Source organism: Rhinolophus ferrumequinum, chromosome 27, assembly GCF_004115265.2.
Source record: "Rhinolophus ferrumequinum isolate MPI-CBG mRhiFer1 chromosome 27, mRhiFer1_v1.p, whole genome shotgun sequence".
Taxonomy (NCBI): Eukaryota; Metazoa; Chordata; class Mammalia; order Chiroptera; family Rhinolophidae; genus Rhinolophus; species Rhinolophus ferrumequinum.
In genome coordinates this window covers 6,797,447-6,807,706 of record NC_046310.1, presented here as the reverse complement: position 1 = coordinate 6,807,706, position 10,260 = coordinate 6,797,447, and the positions used below count along the sequence as shown (strand labels likewise).

Sequence of the window (10,260 nt, the reverse complement as noted above, 5' to 3'; positions counted from 1 at the left end):
CATAGGTTGAATTGAATTTATTTTTAATGAATTATCTCATTTCATCCTTATAGAAGCCTTGATGTGGAAATATGGAGAGCACAACATTGAAAGTGAGATTTGAAGAGTATCTAATTTCCAACTTATTTAAAATCCTAATAATAAATTAACCTTCTCTCTGGCTCAAAGTAATTCTTTCACCAACATATAAGATCCCTTACCTCAGAAGATCAAATCAAATCAAAGTTCTTTAAAACTGTAATTCACTATTCAAACTTTAAAAATGGTGATATATGCAGAACAGTTGAATGCAAGATACTAAGTCTGTATCTGATATTTTCAGCTTTCAGTGTTCTGCTAAAATACTGTCAGGATTCCTAAATAATTAAAGATAACCCAATTTATCAGGTTTGCTATGTCAACAATGTATTCTGAGCATTAAAGAAATCCACTAAACATAATTGACCACATGCTACTTTCCAAACATATTTCTACTTATAAAGTTTTTCTGCTTTTAAGATTATAATTCACGAGTAAATTATAAGTTATGGTAATTTAAAAGTCAAAATATGGATCATATAAGGGGTTGTATAAGACTTCCAAATGCTTCAAAAAGAAATTATACACTGGGGATTTTAAACTGTGTTCACATGATATGCTTTGTAAATGTCACATACTGTTAGCGATGTGACAGAGAATGAAATGATCAAGTAATATAAATGAAAAATATCAGCCTCAGATCAGCAGTAGAAAGTAACCAGTCTGGAACACCAGATGGAGAATTAACTGCAATTCAATTATCTATATTAAAATGACTCCTAGGTGCAATTGAAAGAGATACAACATAAAAAAAGAGAAATGGACCATATGTAGCGGGTAAAAAAAAGATCTGTCAATGCACACCGAATGATTGTTGTACATACGGCATTTGTTTTGTCGTGGGAGATATTTATGTCTGTGATTCCAATCACACTGTACTGCTCTTGGGGAAAAGACATTGTAGTGTCCTGATAAATTTGCGGTTTGTTCTTTCCAAATTCCGACAGACAAGATGTTTTGGTATAAAACAAATGTTGTTTCATTACATATTCCATTTGAATTTTGTAGTGATTAAATGAGATTAGAAATAGAATTCAGAGGGGGGAAAAAGAACTATAGGAAGATGACAGGGAGTATTTAGAATCACAGTCATCAGAAAATTCTGGTTGAAGCAGCAATGGAATGCTTTTATTGCCTATCAGATAGATAAATATTCATTGAATTAGTAGGGTCCAATGGTGGTGTTGGTGTAGGCAAACTAGTACTGTTATATCACATTAATGAAAGTATGAATTTCACAACATATCCAAGGGCAGTTTGGAGGTAATGATCAAATCCTAACATGTCCATTTACTTTGGATCAGCAATTCCAATTCTAAGAAGCGAACTGTCAGAAGTGTGCTGAATTACCTAAGGGGATGTATTACAGAGGTGTTCATTGTAATATTATTCATAGTGGGTAAAGATTAGACAAATCTGGGCTATCCCCTGGTAGTAGGGAATGTTTTAAAATAAAAATTAACCGAAAGTAAAACTTAACAAGAAAAACATATATATGTAGAAAAACTTTAGTCTAGCAACTGTGGCCTAAAAGGTGTGACATTTCTCACCTGCAAACTATGCTGAGGACACTTAATAAATGATTTCGTAGTGCATTCATTAAGTAATGTGTATAATTAGAAATGTAAAACATACCCATATATAAATGAAATGACAAGTGGCAATACAAGCAAATATAATTTTCACTGTTCTGATTATCAGTGCACTTATTAATATAGATAAGGAAAGATTATATGCAGGCATTTTCAAAAGGTGAATCAAGTCACATGTGTAAATTAAGAAACTGGACCCTTTTCTTTTAAATTATTTCACTTTCATTTTTCCATTTAATTGAACACTGCAAAATGTTACTTTTAATAGTTGCATAACAAGAGGATTTGCATATGTTCCTCTTGTTGGAAATTTTGTTTCTAATTTAAAGATATAAAGGTTAAGTTTGTGAAGACAGTGTAAAAATATGTGTCTATATATCTCTGTTAGTGTTTCAGGTTTTCTCCTCTTTTAGTTTTGGGATAGTAACTGATGCATCAAATTTTATGAACATATTTTAAAGTTCTTAAAGAGTTTCACCAGTGTGTTTCCTAAAATGTTTGCAACATTTGCGAATGGTATTTGGTGGTGGATGTTTGTATTGAGATTTATGCTTTTTCCTTTTATTTTGATGGGTATAGAATAAAACTTATTTAAATTTACATTCATGACTACTAGTGGAAATAAATTAAATTTCATATGTTTGCAAGACATCTTTATGTATTTGTGGAGTTATTGATTCATTCATTTATTTATTTAGTTGGTAATGAATCCTTGCCTTTTTGCACATTTCTTGGGAATTGGTTATTTGTAAATAAATTTATATTTATATTGTATAATGTTAAAGAAATGGAAAACAATGCGCAGTTAGAACTAATATTTGATTCATTACCATAATTGGAAATTTTGTTTACTTCAGTTAAATTAACATAGTTACCTGTAGTTCTGGGTGTGCATATATATTTCTCCAAAAACAAAAGTGAGAAATGCTATTGAACCAAGCACTGTGCATGGCAGAGAGAAGACTACAGTGAACAAAATAAGCAAATATCCTTGCTCTCATGGAACTGATATTGTCACAGGAGGGGATGAAACGGGCAAATAGTTAAAATTATGAAATTTTCGGTAGCCTAAGGGCATAGGGTGAAAAATATGATCTGAGGGATTTTTCAGAGTCAGAAAATGTACCACCAAGGTGACATTTGAATAAAAAACCTAAATCAGATGAAGGAGAAAGGCACCTGGATATCGGTGGGAAGATGTTGAAAGCGGTCGTAAAGAGGCCGTGACTGGGGAGCTGGGTGGACCAATGGGGGCTCCTTGCTGTCTCCCCGACCTTGGAATGTGTGTTCACCCCATTTTTCCCACACTAGGAGCTGTTTACGGACACAACCTTCAGGGAGTCAAGTGCGAGTGAGACTGTCTGGACTGAATATGTGACCGAACCCAGGCAAGGCTGTTGTGTGAGCTCTTGAGACTGTCCCAAGGGTGCGGGAGTCAATTCGTCCTGCGTGTCCCCTCGACCCCACCTACCAAGACCAGCCTCCTCTGTAAGTTCCTCCTCTCCTTGTTAAAACCGCCACTTACCAACCTGGAGTGGTTTTCCTCATTCTTCAGTCTCTCTTTACACTCGTGGGCAGGGGCCGGGTTGCAAACAGAAAAGCATTTCGGGCACCAGAAGCTGTCACCACAAACACCATGTCTGGCACGTGCCAGGAGCAGCTGGAGCGAGAGAGAAACTGAGTGACTATGTTTCAAGTCACTCCACATCTGGCCTCCTCATAGGCCATAGGGGACTCCACTTATGAAGTCACCCCTTGCACAATGTGGGTTTGAACTGCACAATCCAAAGATATGCACGGGCTTCCCGCCCCCCACCCCCACCCCCAAGTAACAACAGTCAGCCCTACATATCCACGGTTTCGCAAGTGCAGGTGGAAATATTTTCCCATTGCCAGCTGCAGATTCCTGACACAGATTCCCTTGCGGTTGGTTTAACCCAGGAGCTGAGAACTGACTGACCGTAGACAGAGAAGTTGTATGTGCATCTTCAACTGCCAGAGGGTCGGTGCCTCTAACCTCCGCATGGCCCAAGGTCAACTGTACTCAGAATGAGGTAAGATGACCTTGGAGGGTTTCCAGTACAGGGATATCGGAACCTGTCTAATGTCCTCAAATGATTAATTGGATGCTGGGTGACAGAGAGATTAGATAACAATATTCTGGGTGGGACGTGATGGTGATTTTGTACATGGTGAGACACCACGAGAACTGGGTCAGAATATTCTTTGAATGCAGAACTAAAGCATTTTGGGAATATCAAATGTGGGACTGAGAGAAAGTTAGGGATGGGGATTACTCCCAAGAACACGCCCCAAGCAGGTAGAAGAACGCTAATATTTACTGAAAATAGGATGTCTGTGGAAGAGGTAAGTTTTATGAGGAAAATACGTGGAGTTCTGTTTTAGGAATGCTAATCTTGTACCTATTAACACATACCTGGAGACGTTGATTAAACAGTCGTGCTTATGAGTCAGGCGTTCGGATAGGAGGTTTATGCTTGAGATTTGAATTTTAGGGTTATTAGCATGAAGGCGGCCTTCAAAATCTTCAACTGTGAAAGTAGAAAAGCAATTACAGGGCATATACGTATGATTATGTTACCAATAGAAATGATTCCATATCATAGTACTATGATAACGATATGGTAATGATACTTCTATATCACATTACTATGGTTTGGAAATGTCATGTCTTCTCTACTTGAAATTACATTTGCAGACTGGTCATTAGACCAGTGTCTAATTGCTTTTTTTTTTTTAATTCATTAGTAAAGTATTAGTAAAAAATATATATATATATATATTTCCCAGTATTTCAATATTTTGATAACTGTATTCAGATTAACCAGATTTCTTTTTAGTCCTATGTGTTGTGGTTCATTGACCTACAGTTTTGTTTCTGAAAGAGGTCCTCTGGCAAGTGGTTGATGGCACAAAATGGATAAGCACATCCTATATTCTGTAATAATAGATCAAAGTCAACATATCAGGATGGATATGATGGTAGTAGAATGGATTTGCTTGGGGAAGTCTGCTAAAGTTTTCTTCTGATTGTCTCAATGTTCTTCGTGAGGAAAAAGCAAGGTCATGAGATGAGGAGAGGAAGGGTGGAGACCTGGCCTTGGGGATTTGAGGAAAAGGACATCTGTGAAATTGTCATTCAGGAGAGAGGGAGACCAGCTTGACATGGGACATGTAGTATGATGGCATGCTTCCAGAGCCACATGACCTATCGTGAAAACATTCAACCACAAAACTTCAGATCCTACACCCTGTATCCCCACAACTTTCAAACATTTCTTCAATAGTATGTAGCATGAAGAACAATAATTGCATGGTAAACATTTCTCATTAGGAAAATGGAAATAACACAGTGCAATTTGTGGCAAACTCTGTTGTCCAGAATAGTCTTCTTGTTTGAGATAACACATTTTGATGCATGGAGCTCGTCAGCTCAAGGCAACAATTGGAAACCTGCTCTCTGAATGAACTTAGGACTTCTTTAAGCACTTATTGCAAAAATATCATCTTTGTGGCCAAATCCATTGAAAATTGAATTCCTCTCAAATAAGAATAATTCTTGGACTCACTCCTGTCACTCTTAGGCAGTTCCTAAAGTTAGCCTTCACAACTGGAACTAGAACAGCCACCAAATCATGTACATCTTTGCTAAATCTCCCCTTGTGACTGATATTGTTAAGCTTCAGTTTAAACCATAGCGTATTAGAGATGCGGTGATACAGGCTGGCATTTCGCTAGACACTTACCTCCATTCCTACTCTACCATCACGCCTGCCTTGTCTGAGGTGACAAAGACAGAAACAGCGGTAGAACAACAGAAACTGAGGAGCGCTGTTCTCCTTGATTCTTAACGCAGCTAAAACACAGGGCAATATAGCACAACACTCAGAAAAAAAGTCAGGGCAGGTCATTTTTAGATACTTAAGTGAGCCAAAGAGGAGTTGGTATTTCCTGTGAAGCCTGGATCCCAACCTTTTGATTGTATCCCTTGGCTGCTGCTGTGTAGTAAACAAACTTGAGGCAATACTTACAATTTCTGAATGCACACAGTCAGACAAGTAGCAAAGTCCAGTTGGGACAGAAAGAAGAAATGAAGCCAGGTGAAGGAAATGAAAAGATGCAAAACAGCGAGAGAGAGTAGGGGGTTGGGGGAGAAAGGACTCAGCTTACAGATTCAGCAACGTGAAAAGAAATAAATGTAACTGTTGTTAGCCTCAGTGGTGGTCTGCACGCCAAATGATCATATCAGCAAATTTTCCCAGAAGTGAAAGTGTAGAAAGGAACAGAGACAAACTGATATTTTATGTATACTTGTCTGACAGTTCCTTGAGAGTTTTGCAGTGTAATTAGTCTACTGCCTAACTATTAGTTGAGAATCAATAGATACTTTTTAAATGAATGCTGAGCTGTGTTTCTACTTTCTACATTATAGAATTTAATGTCCCAGTAACTCAGAAAGGTGAACCTTATCTCTGTTTTACAGAGGAAGGATCTAAAACTTATACACAACATATCATAAAGAGCTGTTAAAGAATAGATGTAAGTTTCAGACTCTGGTCAGTTAGATTCCAAATCCGCTGCCTTTGTCATTTCCTATTTCTCTTTGCTCTGCCACTATTGTGTACACTTAAACAAATAAATAATTAGCCATCTGTTTGCATAGATTTAGACCAAAGGTAGTCATATTGGTTTTACTGCAAAGTTCATGAAAATAAAGAGAGACTTTTAAGTTATCTGAAAATTCTAATTCTATTTGTTTCACAATGTAATATATTAGAAAACAGCATTTTCTGGCTGTTTGTTGCTTAGGAAAAATCCGAGTTGGTGGGTTTTTGTGACATTTCCAACAGTGGTATCTGTGCATGTTTCAGTTCTTTTGTCTCATGGAATTGTATTGAGCTGAAAAAGAAAATTGAAGTGAAATATTCTGAAAGTTCATCTGTCTTGATCAGAAATTTCACTCCTATAATGACAAGAAGTTTAAAGTGTATCTGTCTGGAAAAAAAAAAGTGAAATATAGCCATTTGCACTTATGAAGAACTTAAAACTGTCAAAGTTTTGTTCTCAATTCAACTCATTTGCAAATAAATACTCATACATCGAATCGTCCCTGATAAAATTAGTTTTCTTAAAAAACAAACACAAGATGACAAAAAACAAAACCACCCTCATGAACAAAAGTTTAGTAACGATGCCCGTGAACCGAGTCCTCCTAGACCATTTATCTTCATTCACTCAGGCAGGAAAGAAAGACATTTCATAATTCCTGTTTTATATAGATTAGATTTCCATAGAACATTTTGCTGCATTATTACCTTTCTCCTTCAAAGGGAGTTCTGGGTCGGTAGGATACAATGAGATCTGAAAGGACCCCATTGCTGGTGTAGGACGAGGCAGTGCTGTCAGCTGTCTCTGAATGAACCTGCACCGTGTTTTGTGAAATGACAAGCACTTCTACCCACGGCTACATTTTCTTGACGGTAACTTTTCCAGCCCTTGAAACAATGTAGTCGCTTGGCTCCCATCCACCGGCTGTTGGATTCAAGACAACACCCAGCACAGCCTGCTTATAAGTGCAGGAAGTAAAGATGATGGTAATCCTCATAATCATTGCGACTATAATAGTCACTCCACTCTACTTCTGGAAGGTTTTTTTTCAGCATGTCAGGAGTTTCCAAAGGTGCAACATTGTCTGTAATAAAACTTTGAATGGAGCTTAATTTCAGTTCCGCATAAAATCTTGATATAATGATCATCTGTTAGTTTGTATATAATTTTAAACAGTCTATAATACATAGGGTTTCGAAGATGAGAGCAGTAAATTTACAAGGTTTTATTCTGACAATGAACATTTTTATATATTTTGATGTTTTTCAAATTATAGTATTATAACATTTTTGTGATATGCAGGTGGCTATGCGCAATTCCATGCTTTACCACAATAAAATGATAGTATGATCTTCTATTTCTTTATTACATTGATTGCTTCATACGTCATGAATAGCTCTCATTTCCTAATGTACATTTTTGCAAGGCAAATACATTGGAATTTCCCTAGTCAAAATATTTTAAACTATATTGAATTATTAAAAACTGCTTTATCAATGTCCATTTACTCTAAATGTTAATTAAGTTCCAGTTGTATCTTGATAACATTAGCAAAGCAGCGGGTACAAATAGGAATAAGATTTTTCCTTGAGAAACACTGAAAATGTTTCAATTTTTATGTTGGTTTGAAAGACATTTACAGATCCATTACATTTTATCTTCAACACAAACCAAAGTATGAGGTGTTTTGCTATGTGGTGAAATGGACAGACTCTGAAGCAGATTGCCTACATCCAAGTTCTTACATTACAATTTAGTATCTCTGAGGTTTTCAGTACATCTCCATGCCTCACATTCTTTATCAAGAAAGAAGAAAACAAAAAGGGAAGGAAGGGAGGGAGGGGGGAAAGGAAAGAAGGAGGAAGAAAGAAAGGGAGGGAGGGGAGAATGGAGAAAGGGAAAGGACAGGAAAGAAAGGAAGGAGGGAAGTGAAGAAGGAAGGGAGGAAATTCTTGTATTCATCTAATTGGAATACTGAGAGAAAAAAAATGGATCATGCTTAGGACTGTGCTTTGTACACACTGTGCTCTGTATAAATAAAGGTGACCGTTAGTACTACTCTGAGGCAGAGACACCCTTTGCATTTTACAGATAAGCGATTTTGAGATCATAAAATTGTAACTTATTCAAAGTCAAGCAGTTAATTCACGGCTTAAGAAAATAATAAAATCCACCTTCCACTTTATGTAAAAGCAGCTCTCTTTTTTTAATTAAAGTTTATTGGGGTGACAATTGTTAGTAAAGTTACGTAGATTTCAGGTGTACAATTCTGTATTACATCATCTATAAATCCCATTGTGTGTTCACCACCCAGAGTCAGTTCTCCTTCCATCACCATGTATTTGATCCCCTTTATCCTTATCTACCACCCCACCCCCGCCGCCTTTACCCTCTGTAAAAGCAGTTCCTGTGAGAGAAATTTTTCTTTGTATTTTATAAGGTACTAAAATCGGCAATTCTCTTTCAGTGATTTAACACATTAGTGATATCTCTATAATGTTGATCTCTTATATTTATTTGTTTATTTTTTCTCTTTTACAACTTTCTCTGTCAATCGGCAGTTAGTTCCTCTCCACAATAACTGTTTGTAGATTTCTGAAAGTGGTGACAGGTGCGTAGGTGGGCAGTGTATAGAGCATATTGGTGAGCCTTCGTCCTTTTTATGCTCTTTGGACAACCGCACCTGGATGCAGTATGGGACACTCCTTATTCCTTTGGCCCAGATGGCTTTGTTGAGTCTGGAGTCCGTGTGCACATTTGGGGTTCCCATCTGCTTCATGGCAAACTTCCGCATTTCTCTGAGTGCACAAGGGGCACGCTTCTTGAAACCCACTCCATGGATGTGCTTTGAATGTTGATGGTGTATTCTCTCGTCACTACCTCATTGATGGCAAAAAGGCCCTGCTTCTTCTCACCACCCTTTTTTGCAGGAGCCATTCAGCCCAGCCCAAGTTGAAAAGGCTGTGGATAGCTCATTTTAAATAATATCAGAAGAAAAAAACCCAGCAATTTATCATTACATGCAATCACTATTAAAGCACAGGGTTGAGAAGATTTCACAAAAGACATAGCACAGGTTTATGTTGGACTACAAACTGGCTAAAACTGAGATTTTAAATCAAATATGTCTTTTAATACTGTGCATCTGCCACTTTCTAATGAATGACTTTGGGAAAGATATTTAAGTTCTCTAAATCTTGGATCCCTCATCTGAAAAATGAGAATAACATAGATATATTCTTCATGGTTTATTAACCAATCCATTGTCTTTCCCAGAAATATGTTCATAATTGGATTTGAAATGTGCATGGGAATATTTGCTGTAGCATGATTTTTTTTTTTTAGTTAAAGTTTATTGGGGTGACAATTGTTAGTAAAGTTACATAGATTTCAGGTGTACAATTCTGTATTACATCATCTGTAAGTCACATTGTGTGTTCACCACCCAGAGTCAGTTCTCCTTCCACCACAATATATTTGTGTAGCATTATTTTTAATACTAAAAAAAAATGTCATTGACTATACAGATAGATCTCCTTTAACAGGGGAATAAGTATTTAATTAATTAGTATTTGATTATTAAAGGAAACAACTGCAGTAAACCTGGAAGAATTGTTATTATCTACAAAATCAAAAGGAGTCATACTAAAGAAAATACTTAATCATTTCTTTTAAAATGAGAGACAGGAAATAAAATTCACTCTCATCACCTTTATGCAACCTTGCATTGGAGAACCCTGGAATTTTTAGCAAGTTCAGAAAGACATGGATTGAAAGATGGAAGACAGTTGGGTAGACAGACATCAAAATATAGTCGTTGAAATGGCCAAGATTTCTAACAAGTAGTAGATAGCAAAATTTAAACCCATCTTTGAGATGCAGTAAATGAAGTGTTTGGGAATGTTCAGGGATTTCTTTATAGAAGAAATATAAATTTGGGTTTGAAGGTTGAGTAGGCATT

At 36.7% G+C, this 10,260-nt stretch overlaps 1 pseudogene; it reads right to left on the bottom strand.

Moving 5' to 3' along the window:
• Positions 1-245: 245 nt before the first annotated feature.
• On the bottom strand, positions 246-9,236 carry LOC117018429 (60S ribosomal protein L31-like; annotated as a pseudogene).
• Positions 9,237-10,260: the final 1,024 nt, after the last annotated feature.